General features: G+C 30.6%; 1 non-coding gene across 1 annotated transcript; it reads right to left on the reverse strand.

Moving 5' to 3' along the window:
* Nucleotides 1-11,122: 11,122 nt before the first annotated feature.
* On the reverse strand, nt 11,123-11,229 carry LOC139903647 (small nucleolar RNA R71). The gene has a single exon (XR_011778456.1). It is a non-coding gene; the product is annotated as a small nucleolar RNA R71 (small nucleolar RNA).
* Nucleotides 11,230-15,784: the final 4,555 nt, after the last annotated feature.

Raw genomic sequence — 15,784 nt, forward strand, 5'->3', positions numbered from 1 at the left:
CGAGTATTTTTAGCCGCTTTTTTATTTCTCTAGATTCATAACTTTATATTTGTTTTTATTTCTAAATTCCATATTGAATTTGAATATATGAGAGTGTAGTTTCATTTTGATGATAATTAATGGCCACAAAACACATATTTGAAGTCACTACATTTACCACAAAATCGGGCAAAATTTTGTGCTGAATTTTCCGAAAAAAATTTCAATTGCAGTTTAGGCCCATTTTCGCAAGATAACAAGAAAATGGTGCTACGAGCAAGACTTCCTTAAGATTTCCACCGTTCAAAGCAGTTTGGATTTCGAAAATAACATTTTACTATTTTTAAAGGTGAATTTTGCTATTTTAGATCTTAGGATAAGTAATACCTTCACATTTGAATTGTTGTGCACGTTTAAATGCCACTATGATACTCGTTTTTATTTAATATTGTATTTAGGTACATCGAGAATCATCTTGGGGCTACTATCTCACCACTAGCTACAAAAAGTTGCTACTTTTATAACGTATTTGTTTTATTATTCGAGTATTTTTAGCTGCTTTTTTATTTCTCTATATTCATAACCTTATTTTTGTTGTTGTTTTTAAATTCCATATCGAATGCGAATATATGAGAGTGTAATTTCGTTTTGATGATAATTAATGGGCGCAAAACACATATTTGAAGTCACTACATTCCTCACAAAATCGGGCAAAATTTTGTTAAGAATTTTTCGAAACATTTTCATGCTAGTTGCCAAATGATGGTTCCCACATGTTTAATGACTCACATGGACTGCTAAGGAGCTGATCATTGAAGAGTATATACCAATAGTATATACATCTAGAAGCTGTGTATTGTACGAGTACGAATACGGGTGCATACGAGTAGAATTGTTGATGAAAATGAATGAGGATGTAATTGTAAGCATTTTTGTTAAGTAGAAGTACTTTGATATATGTCTTGAAGTCTTTCAAAAGTGTACTAATACATCTAAATACACTACATGTTTATACATTTTAACTGAGTCGTTAAGTCATCGTTAGTCGTTACATGTAAGTGTTGTTTTGAAACCTTTAAGTTAACGATCTTGTTAAATGTAATTAATTCATTGTTATTATACTTAAATGAGATGTTAAATTGTTATGTTAACATGATAACATGGTGTATGAATATATCTTAACATCATATATATATGTTAAAATACTATTACAACGATAATCGTTACGTATATATATTGTTTCAAAATTCTTAAGTTAGTAGTCTTGTTTTACATATGTAGTTCATTGTTAATATACTTAATGATATATATAATTATTATTTTATCATGTTAAATATAGTGTATCAATATCTTAATATGATACATATGTATTTAGTAAGACGTTGTTATAACGATAATCGTTATATATATCGTTTCGAGTTTCTTAACTTAGTAGTCTCATTTTTATGTATATAACTCATTGTTAATATACCTAGTGATATACTTACTTATCATAATATCATGTTAACTATATATATATATATATATATATATATATATATATATATATATATATATATATATATATATATATATATATATATATCATATAGTTTTTACAAGTTTTAACGTTCGTGAATTGCCGGTCAACTTGTGTGGTCAATTGTCTACATGACACTCATTTCAAATAATCAAGTCTTAACAAGTTTGATTGTTTAACATGTTGGAAACATTTAATCATGTAAATATCAATTTCATTTAATATATATAAACATGGAAAAGTTCGGGTCACTACAGTACCTACCGGTTAAATAAATTTCATCCCGAAATTTTAAGCTGTAGAAGGTGTTGATGAATCTTCTGGAAATAGGTGCAGGTATTTCTTCTTCATCTGATCTTCATGCTCCTAGGTGAACTCGGGTCCTCTACAAGCATTCCATCGAACCTTAACAATTGGTATCTTGTTTTGCTTAAGTCTTTTAACCTCACGATTCATTATTTCGACGGGTTCTTCAATAAATTGAAGTTTTTCGTTGATTTGGTTTTCGTCTAATGGAATAGTGAGATCTTCTTTAGAAAAACATTTCTTCAAATTCGAGACGTGGAAAGTGTTACGTACAGCCACGAGTTGTTGAGGTAACTCAAGTTGGTAAGCTACTGGTCCGACACGATCTATAATCTTGAATGGTCCAATGTACCTTGGATTTAGTTTCTCCCGTTTACCAAATCGAACAACGCCTTTCCAAGGTGAAACCTTAAGCATGACCATCTCTCCAATCGCAAATTCTATATCTTTTCTTTTACTATCAGCGTAGCTCTTTTGTCGACTCTGGGCGGTTTTCAATCGTTGTTGAATTTGGATGATTTTCTCGGTAGTTTCTTGTATTATCTCCGGACCCGTAATCTGTCTATCCCCCACTTCACTCCAACAAATCGAAGACCTGCACTTTCTACCATAAAGTGCTTCAAACGGCGTCATCTCAATACTCGAATGGTAACTGTTGTTGTAGGAAAATTCTGTAGAGACCCGTCCTAATCCATCCGGACGAAGTCCATATTGATTATAAACAATTCACAACAGTTGATTACATCGCGAGGTATTTGACCTCTATATGATACATTTTACAAACACTGCATTCGTTTTTGAATAGACAATCTTTTATTACATCGAAAGTTGACGGCATGCATACCATTTCATAATATATCTAACTATAATTGACTTAATAAATATCTTGATGAACTCAACGACTCAAATGCAACGTCTTTTGAAATATGTCATGAATGACTCCAAGTAATATCTCTAAAATGAGCAAATGCACAGCGGAAGATTTCTTTCATACCTGAGAATAAACATGCTTTAAAGTGTCAACCAAAAGGTTGGTGAGTTCATTAGTTTAACATAGAACAATAAAATTCATCATTTTGATAGACCACAAGATTTAAATGCTGCATGGTACAAATGGGCCCGAATCCTATACCCACCTGTAATGTACATGCGATATCTTTAAAATACAGTACACCTTTCTCGTGTACGAAATCATCTTTCATAAATCTTAGTAACCGTACACATATCTCGTGCACAAAATAACATACACATAACCTGTGTATAAAATCATTCTCTCGATATATAACATTCACATCAACTGGTGGCAATTATCATGTCCACATAATTCAATGGTGGCAATTATCATGTCCACATAATTCAATGGTGGCAATTATCATGTCCACATAATTCAATAATAATCCGCAGAACTTCTATCTGCATAATAATTCATTCGAGGAATGTTTTGCTTGTGTCTATCTCGTCAAACATTTATAAAAGCATTTCATGTATTCGCAGTTCAAAATATAATTCAAAGGCATTTAATAAAGCAGTTATAAAAATAGCGCATGTATTCTCAGTCCCAAAAATATAAAGAGTAAAAGGGAGCAAATGAACTCACATAATGTATTTTGTAGTAAAAATACATATGACGACATTGAACAAGTTTAGGGTTGGCCTCAGATTCACGAACCTATATTATTCATATATATCAAATAATATAAAGAACTTATTTTAGTACAATCTATATTTTAATTGTTATGTATATATATAATTTTATATTCGTTTTAATATTTTAATAATTAAAAAGTTAATTAAATATATTAGATACTTATTTCAAAATATATTTATATATATTTAAGCTTATATAAGTTAAATTAGTATTTAAAAATAAAATAGTTTTATATTTATTGATATTTACATAACTTATAAATATAATCTTTTAATAAGGATTACTTATAATTATATTCATGGTATAGTTATCATATTTTCTATTTTTCTTATTATGTATTTAATAATATTAGTTGTAGTAGTAGTAATAATAATAATAATAATAATAATAATAATAATAATAATGATAATAATAATAATAATAATAATAATAATAATAATAATAATAATAATAATAATAATAATAATAATAATAATAATAATAATAATAATAATAATAATAATAATTCACTACCTCAAGAAATAGGCCTTCTAAAAAGAATACGCTCCTGCCCGGACTCGAACTCGCGACCTCACTCTAACTCAACAGCACCCTAAACCATCCGTCTGTCTTTAATTTTCTGATTTATATCAGACACTAATAATATACAATCTGTATTATCTCATATATCATGTATAATTGTTGTTCCCATCGTCCTATATCATTCGACCCAACTAGAAAACTTAATATGGATCTCGACCCAACAACACAATGAGTATACTACCCAATTCGAAAACATAAACAAGGTTGCCCAATCAAGAATATCCTGTAACAATTCGGTTAAGCCTTCATCATCATATTAACTGGATTAGTAGACAGAAACATAAAATCTTAGTATCACAGGAACGAAGAAGAAGAAAAACATAACCCTCATGATTTTATGTATCATCTTAACCTTAATGACCTCGTTCATCACCCATCGATCTTAATAATCATCAACCTCTTCTTCCTTGTTTCGCTATTACTGTAACATCACCACGTCTCACTGTTCATCGTCATCATCAACTTTCGCATTTTAAATTCTAATAGAAACAGAAAAAGGGAAGCGGAACTCAGATGGTAATGGCCTGGTTTCAACAGAAACCTTTAGAAACAACGAAAACAGTAGGTACAACAGTTTGGTTTCACTGTTCATCGTCTTCCTAAATGGGTTTCACTGTTTTAGGGTTTTTGGCAGCAGAAACAGTAATCAGGTTATAGGGAGTAGTTTAGCAGTTAGCGAGAATGGTGATGGTGATTGAAAGAAGAAGAAATAAATTACATAGAAGTAAAAACAAAAGAATCGAGGGTGACAGTTTGATGGCTGGTGGTTTTGGGTCTTCGGATTACATAGAGATAATGGTCATAGCAGCTGCTGCAAACACAACTAAGTAGCAGCAGACTAGCGGTAGAGTAGTAGTAGAATAGCAGCTATTTGTTTGGTGTTTTATGTGTGATTGCAGATGTAAAACAGAAAAAGAAAGTGACGTATTAGTGATGGGTGTCAACAGAAAACAAAAAGAAAACTGAGCAGCAGCAGAGGTAGTAATGGTTGATTGATGGTGGTGGTGTAATCACGACAGGGAACAGAAATAGAGGGGTTCAATAGTGAAGTGTGGTGTTTAAATAAGAGAGAGAGATGAGAGAGAGAGTGGCGGTGAGGATGGTGAAGTGGTGGTTGTAGGATGATGGTTTAGCCGTAGGTGTTGGTGGTTTGGAAGATCAAACTAAGATAGTGATCGGTGGCGGTGATAGTTTGATAGTGTCAAGGTAAAGAGTGTTAGTGTATAAGTGCTTCCATCTATATGTTCTTATAAGTATCATATGTGTATGAATAAATATACATATAAGAGTTATATGATTCAAACAATAACAGTAATATTAAAGTAATAATAATAATAATAATAATAATTAAATATAATATAGTAATAGTAATTCCAATGATTCAAAGACTTAAACAGCATGTTACAGTTAGCCATCGGATTTTTAGAATTATAATCTACCGACAGTTTTTAACGGATACTATTTCGTGTCCATTGCTAAACAGTTGTCGTATAAAAGTATCCCTAAAAATCCCAAACTTTTAGATTAAATATATTTAATTATTTCACTCATTAACTGTTTGAAACCTGATTAAAAAGGTTCGGTAATTATTTATTTTCTGTTCCGATTTATATGTACGGAGTACTAATATTTAAACTTAAAAAGGTAAAAATACTTTTAACAAATCTAAAATCTTCTTAATCGATTTACAATTCAACTTTTATTTCAATCCTTCATGAACATGTATTATATCTATATTAAAACTAATAAAATGTTAACCGAGTGTTACAGACATTTACTAATTAAGCTCGAAATCATTTGTTTTTAATATATTCTCTTTCTATATATAAATCGTTTTAAAATAGTAAGTTTAATTACTAAAAAAATATATTATATATTTTTCAACAACTAAGTTTAATATAACGTTATATATTTACAAGAAATTTTTATATACATAATTATATATATATATATATATATATATATATATATATATATCTATATATTTATAAATATAGTTTCCATTACATCGCTTATTATTTTACATATTTATTTCCAACAATTAAGTCATATAATATTTCAAATAATATTTCAAATTATCACATATATATATATATATATATATATATATATATATATATATATATATATATATATATATATATATATATATATATATATATATATATATATATATATATATACACATTTAAATATACATGTATCTATTTACAAATAGTTGTTCGTGAATCTTTGGGGATGGTCGAAGGTCAAACGAATATATAAAATAGTTCAAAATTTTTGTGACTCAACATTACAGACTTTGCTTATCGTGTCGAAATCATAATAAAATTAAGTTTAAATTTGGTCGGAAATCTCCGGGTCGTCACAGTACCTACCCGTTAAAGAAATTTCGTCCCGAAATTTGGTCGAGGTCGTCAAAGCTAACAATAAAAATGTTTTCATGACGAATATAAGTTGATAAATAGGGTTTTATCATCATTGAGTAATATGGATAAAACTATTCGATTACTCGAAACGTATGAGTGAAACTATCACAAAAGATTGAGATAAGGTAATAGATATTCGTCTTTACTTTTGACGTATTCATGTTTGAATTTAGAAAGTAAGGTTCGTCTTAACTTTTGACGTTGTCTCGATTGAATTCTGGAATTCAAAGGATTTAAAGAAAATCTTTGAAATCAATAAGATTTGATTCTTCGAAGAAATAAGGAAATTAAGATCTCTATAATTAAATATGGTGATCCGCCTTGATTACTCTGTCTGATATTTCCATTATAAATTAAGCTCTTCCGTTCCCTTATTTTCACCATTTCTACACAATCCCCAAATTTAAAAGATTATGAAAATGCTTAATCCAATTCTAAACCCTGATATTTTCCCAATTATCATTTCTGTCATCCTTCTTTTTAATCTTCCACCAGAAAAATATGATTACTTTAATATAACCTTGGGGTGATACTATTGATAATGCTAAAAATGAACATATATTTCATAGCATTATCCCTCAAGAAAGACAAGCTTTTAGTTGCAATTGTCCTATTTACAAGTGATATTCGTTTAAATAATAAAAGGTGAAGACAAAAGACAGATTCGACGAATTGAAGACGCAAACGACCAAAAAGCTCAAAAGTACAAAATACAATCAAAGAGGTTCCAATTATTGATGAGAAACGTCTCAAAATTACAAGAGTACAAGATTCGAAACACAAAATACAAGATATTAAATTGTACGCAAGGACGTTCGAAAATCCGGAACCGGGACTAAAGTCAACTATCAACGCGCGACGCAACGGAGCTAAAATTACAAGTCAACAGAGTATAAGAATATAATATAATATATATAATTAGATTTAATTATATATATTATATTATATAATAAATAAATAAGCAGCCCACGTTTTTAAAGACTTTTGAGCTCTCCCAGCTGGCCATGCGATCGCATGGCCTGGAAGAACAAAAACCATGCGATCGCATGGCCCTGAATTCCAGACCTGTCCTATATAGTTCGCGAGTTTTGGACTCAAAAACACATCTTTTTCTCTTCACTCATACGTAAACTTATATATATATATATATATATATATATATATATATATATATATATATATATATATATATATATATATATATATATATATATATATTATATTTTAATTTTAATTTTAATTTCTAATAATAAGGGTATGTTAGCGAATGTTGTAAGGGTGTAAGTCGAAATTCTGTCCGTGTAACGCTACGCTATTTTTAATCATTGTAAGTTATGTTCAATCTTTTTAATTTAATGTCTCGTAGCTAAGTTATTATTATGCTTATTTAATACCAAAGTAATCATGATGTTGGGCTAATTACTAAAATTGGGTAATTGGGCTTTGTACCATAATTGGGGTTTGGACAAAAGAACGACACTTGTGGAAATTAGACTATGGGCTATTAATGGGTTTTATATTTGTTTAACTAAATGATAGTTTGTTAATTTTAATATAAAGATTTACAATTGGACGTCCCTATAGATAACCATATACACTCGATCGGACACGATGGGCGGGGTATTTATATGTACGAATAATCGTTCATTTAACCGGACACGGGAATGGATTAATAGTCACTAGAATTATTAAAACAGGGATGAAATTATGTACAAGGACACTTGGCATAATTGATAACAAAGTATTAAAACCTTGTTACAGTTTAAGTCCCCAATTAGTTGGAATATTTGACTTCGGGTATAAGGATAATTTGACGAGGATACTCGCACTTTATATTTATGACTGATGGACTGTTATGGACAAAAACCAGACGGACATATTGAATAATCCAGGACAAAGGACAATTAACCCATGGGCATAAAACTAAAATCAACACGTCAAACATCATGATTACGGAAGTTTAAATAAGCATAATTCCTTTATTTTCATATTTAATTGCACTTTTAATTATCGCACTTTTATTTATTGTCATTGTATTTAATTGCACTTTTAATTATCGCACTTTTATTTATTGTCATTGTATTTAATTGCACTTTTAATTATCGTACTCTTTAATTATCGCAAGTTTATTTTATCGCACTTTTATTTATCGCAATTTCATTATCATTATTTATTTTATGCTTTAAATTAAGTCTTTTATTTATTTAATATTTTACATTAGGTTGTAACTGCGACTAAAGTTTTAAAATCGACAAACCGGTCATTAAACGGTAAAAAAACCCCCTTTATAATAATAATATTACTTATATATATATTTGTATTTTTATAAATTTAAAACTAATATAGCATTAAGCTTTGTTTAAAGATTTTCCTGTGGAACGAACCGGACTTACTAAAAACTACACTACTGTATGATTAGGTACACTGCCTATAAGTGTTGTAGCAAGGTTTAAGTATATCCATTCTATAAATAAATAAATATCTTGTGTAAAATTATATCGTATTTAATAGTTTTTCCTAGTAAAATATAAGCTATTTCATATACACCTCGCATAACATCAAGTATTTTTGGCGCCGCTGCCGGGGAAGCATATCTGCTTAAACGCCGGAAACGCAACGCTATATATATATATAAAAATTTTTTTATTAATTTTTAAGTTTACTTTTATAAAAAATACGCTTTTGTAAAAATACATTTTAAATATTCGAAAATATAAAAAGAAAAACAAAAATTATAAATATTTTTTAAGAGTTTGTAAAATATTTAAGTTTTATAAAGTTTCTTTATTTTTCTTTTTAGTATTTAAAAATATAAATTGTATTTAAATATTGTGTATATTTTTTTTTATAAAACAGAAAAACTGCAAAACAGAAAAAAAAATATAATAAAAACTCTCGAGCCCGGTACTGTAGCAGCCCAGCATTTGGCCCGGATCCAAGGCTCATGCAATCGCATGGATCCATAACAGAAAACTCATGCGATCGCATGAGTTGACTGGACAAGTCTGGTAACCTAGTTCGACCAGTTTAGGGTAATAACTATTATTATTATTATTAAATTAAACCCTAATTAGTGTATTAGTATTATATAATTTAGTTTTTATTATTATTTTGTATTTTTAGTTTAATTAGTTCAATTAAATTATAAAATTAATAGTTTTATTAAATAAATAATATAAAAATAATATTTTTATAAAAAATTGTACTTTTTACAACTTTTAGTGTATTTTTATATTTTGTCCCTTTTTAATTGTTTTAGCATAATTTTTGTATTTTTCGCTCGTTTTTAGTTTTAAGTCATAGTTTTTGCTATAGTTATTTTTATTTCTAGATTTTTAGGCTTTGCCGTAAAATCCCTTAAGTGCTTTTTCTTTAGACTAAGATTTAGGTGCTCTAGAATTTTGCGACGCCGTTTTTAGTTTTTAGTTCCTTTTTAAGATATTGCCATTTATGATATAGTTTTACTTGTAAGCTTTAATATTTTTAGACGCAACTTTTAATTTTTAGTTTTTAGTGCATTTTTAAGTTTAGACGCGCTACTTTCTTATTTTTATTTTTCGACGCCTATTATTTTTCGACGCCTATTATTTTTCAACCCTTTTATTTTTCGACGTTTTTCGACGCGCTCTTTTTCTTTCTTATTTCTCGCCATTCTAGTTTTTAGGACTTAGAATTTTTTTCTATTTCTTATCTAAATTTCTTTAAATTACGAAAATTTATTTTAAGTGGTTAAATTTATAGACATCAAAATTTTCTGGTTCATAGTAATAGTTGGATTTGTACGTGGACCGGGTTATTGGAGCCAAACAGTACTCAATTATATTGAGACCAAACGAATCCTGCCCCTCTGCTGCATCTTTTGGCTACTCGAAACGTGGGCAAAATCAGAAAAGTCTATTAATTGGATAACTTATATAATTTTTCTTTCTTTTTAAAATCTAATAGGATATTCAGTGAATGCACCGAGCAAAACGTTCACCACCTTTTGTACGTTCACCACCTATAACTCGATCAAGACATCTAGCAAATATTGTCGCCGTTGATTTTTCTTTAGAATCGTCATCCAGTCGACCAAGTACTCCAATTCAAATTTCCGATAATCCATTTTTTGAACCCGACCTCAAAATTGAGAATCCGGAGAATATTCAGGGACGATTCATAGATCCTGAACCATTAATTTTTCCTCCGGAACCACCAATCATTCAAACAGAGATTGTTGAGGAACGAACCATTAAATCAGAATCCTCTAGTGATTCTGATTCAACAAATTCAATCATGGAAAATCTGGAACCTCTAAGTATGGAAGACCGAATGAGAGCTAAACGCACTGGCCAAGGTCACACAATTACTCATCCAGACATTAATGCGTCAGATTATGAAATCAAAGGACAAATTCTACACATGGTGACTAATCAATGCCAATTTAGTGGTGCGCCGAAGGAAGATCCAAATGAACATCTTCGTACCTTTTATAGGATCTGCACTCTATTTAAAATCCGAGAAGTTGAAGATGAACAGATATATCTCATGTTATTTCCCTGGACTTTAAAGGGAGAAGCCAAAGATTGGTTGGAATCGTTACCTGAAGGGGCGATTGATACATGGGACGTTTTAGTTGAAAATTTTCTTAAACAATTCTTTCCGGCATCTAAAGCCGTAAGACTTCAAGGAGAAATTGTTACGTTCACACAGAAGCCAAATGAAACTCTATATGAGGCGTGGACAAGATTTAGAAAGTTATTAAGAGGATGTCCGCAACATGGTTTAGACACTTGTCAAATAGTACAAATATTCTACCAAGGATGCGACATCACTACAAGAAAAGACATAGATATAGCAGCTGGTGGTTCTATTATGAAGAAAACAGAAACTGATGCTTACAAAATTATTGATAACACTGCTTCCCACTCACATGAGTGGCACCAAGAAAAAGTTATCGTTAGATCATCTAAAGCAGCTAGAGCCGATTCTAGCCATGACTTAGATTCCATTTCCGCAAAGATAGATGCTGTCGAGAGACGAATGGAAAAGATGACTAAAGATATTCACTCAATACGAATTAGTTGTGAGCAGTGTGGAGGACCACATTTGACAAAAGATTGTCTCAGTATTGAACTAACAATGGAACAAAGAGAGAATATTTCATACATAAACCAAAGGCCTGGAAATAATTATCAGAATAATTATCAACCGCCAAGACCGATCTACAATCAAAACCAGAATTATAACCAAAATGTTCCATACAAAAACCATCAAGGTCCTAGTAATCAACAAGTATCCAATAATACTTACAATCAGCAAAGACCTAATTTTCAAAACAAACCACCACAAACCGATGATAAAAAGCCAAATTTAGAAGATATGATGACGAAGCTAGTTGAATCTCAAACGCAGTTTTTCACATCTCAAAAACAAACCAATGAACAAAATGCTCAAGCATTTAGAAATCAACAAGCTTCTATTCAAAATCTGGAACAAGAAGTGAGCAACCTAGAAAGGTTAATAGGTGAAAGAAAACCGAGAAGTCTACCTAGTGATACAAATGCTAACCCCCGGAATGAAACAGCTAAAGCCATTACCACAAGAAGTGGTATTACACTTAAACCACCTGAAATACCTGTAATTTCTGATGAAGCTATTCCTACTCCACAAGAACCACAACCTGATCAAGATAAGAACAAAGAACCGGTAGTTGAAAAGGTTAATGAAGATAACACCGTTAAAGCTAAACCTTATGTTAAACCATACCAACCACCACTTCCTTACCCGAGTAAAATGAAAAAAGAGAGACTTGAAGCCGAGCAATCCAAATTCTTGGATATGTTTAAACAGATAAATGTAAATCTTCCTTTCATTGATGTGATTTCAGGAATGCCAAGATATGCTAAATTTCTGAAAGATCTGATCACAAATAGAAAGAAAATGGAAGAACTCTCGGCTGTTACTATGAATGCTAATTGTTCTGCAGTGCTGTTGAATAAGATACCAGAAAAATTATCTGATCCCGGAAGTTTCACAATTTCATGTTTTCTGGGTAGTCTTAGTTCAATAGAAGCATTGGCAGACTTAGGTGCTAGTATAAATTTAATGCTGTATTCACTATACGCTAAACTAGACCTTGGAGAATTGAAACCAACAAGAATAAGCATACAACTAGCCGATAAATCAATAAAATATCCTAGAGGGATAATGGAGAACATGCTAGTTAAAGTTGGTACTTTAGTATTTCCAGTAGATTTTGTTGTTCTGGACATGGAAGAAGATTCTCAAGTTCCTCTCATATTAGGAAGACCATTCTTAAACACGGCTAAAGCAATGATAGACGTGTTCGGTAAGAAATTGACCCTAAGTATAGAGGATGAGAGTGTTACATTTTCAGTTGATAGAGTAATGCAACAACCGCAATCTGCAGATGATACATGCTATTATATTCAAACTATAGAATCACATGCAGAATTGTTAGAAGAATTTCCAGAATTACAAGGAACAGGAGAATGTTCTTTAGGAGAAGGAACTGAACCAATTGATGAAACTGAAATGTTAGCTACACTTATGGCTAATGGATATGAACCAACAACAGAAGAAATTCAAATGCTAAAAGAAGAAGACAGATATCAATGCAAATCATCAATAGAAGAACCTCCGACATTAGAATTAAAGCCACTTCCAAACCATTTGGAATATGCTTATTTACATGGTGAATCTGAATTACCTGTAATAATATCGTCTTCTCTTACTGAAAATGAAAAATCTCAACTCATTTCAGAGCTAAAAGCTCATAAACCAGCTATTGCATGGAAGATTCATGATATTAAAGGAATAAGTCCTTCGTATTGCACACATAAAATCCTTATGGAAGAAGGTCATAAAATGTATGTGCAACGCCAACGAAGACTAAATCCTAATATGCAAGATGTTGTTAAGAAAGAAATAATTAAACTGCTTGATGCAGGTTTAATTTATCCAATCTCTGATAGTCCATGGGTAAGCCCAGTTCAATGCGTACCTAAGAAGGGTGGCATGACTGTCATTACAAATGAGAAAAATGAGCTTATTCCTACTAGGAATGTAACAGGATGGCGTGCATGTATTGATTATAGAAAATTGAATGACGCCACCAGAAAGGATCACTTTCCTTTACCTTTTATTGATCAAATGTTGGAAATATTAGCCGGAAATAGTTACTATTGTTTTCTTGATGGTTTTTCCGGATATTTTCAAATTCCAATAGCACCCGAGGACCAAGAGAAAACCACATTCACGTGCCTTTATGGTACTTTTGCTTACAAACGCATGCCATTTGGACTTTGCAACGCCCCTGCAACTTTTCAAAGGTGCATGATGGCAATTTTTCACGACATGATAGAAGAATGCATGGAAGTTTTCATGGATGAATTTTCAGTCTTCGGTTATACATTTGAATTATGTCTAGCTAATCTTGAATGAATGCTTATTAGATGTGAACAATCAAATCTAGTACTTAATTGGGAGAAATGCCATTTCATGATTAAAGAAGGCATCGTTCTTGGTCATAAAATTTCAAAGGAAGGAATTGAAGTGGATAGAGCTAAAGTAGATGTAATTGCTAAACTTCCACATCCCACCAATATTAGAGGAGTTAGGAGTTTTCTAGGGCATGCCAGTTTTTACCGACGTTTCATAAAAGATTTTTCTAAAATTGCCACTCCTATGAATAAACTCCTAGAAAAGGATGCTCCATTCATCTTTTCAGATGAATGTATCAAATCTTTTAATATTCTTAAAGAGAAACTCACTAATGCGCCGATCATGATAACACCAAATTGGAATTTACCGTTTGAACTTATGTGCGATGCAAGTGATTTTGCAATGGGAGCCGTTTTAGGACAAATGATTGAAAAACAATTTCAACCTATATATTATGTTAGTAAGACATTACAAGGAGCACAAACAAATTACACAACTACTAAAAAAGAACTCCTTGCTATTGTCTTTGCTTTTGACAAATTTCGTTCATATCTCGTTCTAGCTAAAACGGTGGTCTATACCGACCATTCTGCTCTTAGATACCTATTTTCGAAACAAGATGCTAAACCAAGATTAATCTGTTGGATCTTACTCTTACAAGAGTTTGATATTGAAATCCGAGATAAAAGAGGAGCAGAAAATCTCGCCGCTGATCATCTTTCTCGTCTTGAAAATCCCGAATTAGAAGTTCTAAATGAATCGGCCATACAAGACAACTTTCCTGATGAATATCTATTGAAGATAGATTATAGTGAAATTTCATAGTTTGCAGACTATGCAAACTACTTAGTATGTGGATTCCTTGAAAAAGGATTATCGTACCAAAAACGAAAGAAATTCTTTAGTGATATAAAACACTATATCTGGGAAGATCCACATTTGTTTAAAAGTTGTCCAGATGGAATAATACGCCGATGTGTATTCGGAGATGAAGCTAGTAAAATTTTAAACCATTGTCACACAGGACCAACAGGAGGGCATTATGGGCCTCAACGCACAGCAAGAAAAGTTTATGATGCTGGATTTGTGACAACCCGAAAATTTCCAACCAAATTTAAACTTTAATCTTTATATGTTTCCGACACAATAAGCAATATTTGTTAAGTTAAATTTCAAGAATTTTAAACTATGTTCATACATTCATTCAACCTCGACCAAGTTCCAACGATTCACGAACCATTAAACGAATATGATTATATATGTATATGTGTATATATATTATAACTTGAAACGTAAACAAAATATTAGATTAAATACTTTATATGATTGTATCTGTTTCAAAATATTTATCAATGAAATTAGAAGATAAGATCAAATGATTAAATTATCAGATATATTAAATTATGATTACAAGTCTCTGTTGAAAGGCCCACGTTGATTTGAGAAATCTTTCCATTTTAACAATATTCGGAAAATGGTAAAGTAATTTATAAATAAGAACAAATTGTCAATCATTGAGAACTAGACAAAGGATAGTGGAAGATTGAATCTCATAAAGACTCGATTGATCTATTTAGTTTCAAACGTACAAAAACGTTTTCAGTTTAAAAAGAACTTTATTATTAAAACGTATATAACTTTTATAAATATCTAGAACCACTTTTGACAACTCATTACTTAACTAGTATGATAAAGATAACGATATTTAGATTTTATTTTATTAAATATATATAACGATTTAAATTAATATTATATATATTTATACGCGTATAATACATACATAGTTTTATACTTTTACTATACTTAAACTTTACCTTTACTTTATTTTTACTTTACTTTAACTTTAATAATTCACTTTAATAATTCATACTTTAA

Source organism: Rutidosis leptorrhynchoides, chromosome 3 (assembly GCF_046630445.1).
Source record: "Rutidosis leptorrhynchoides isolate AG116_Rl617_1_P2 chromosome 3, CSIRO_AGI_Rlap_v1, whole genome shotgun sequence".
NCBI lineage: Eukaryota > Viridiplantae > Streptophyta > Magnoliopsida > Asterales > Asteraceae > Rutidosis > Rutidosis leptorrhynchoides.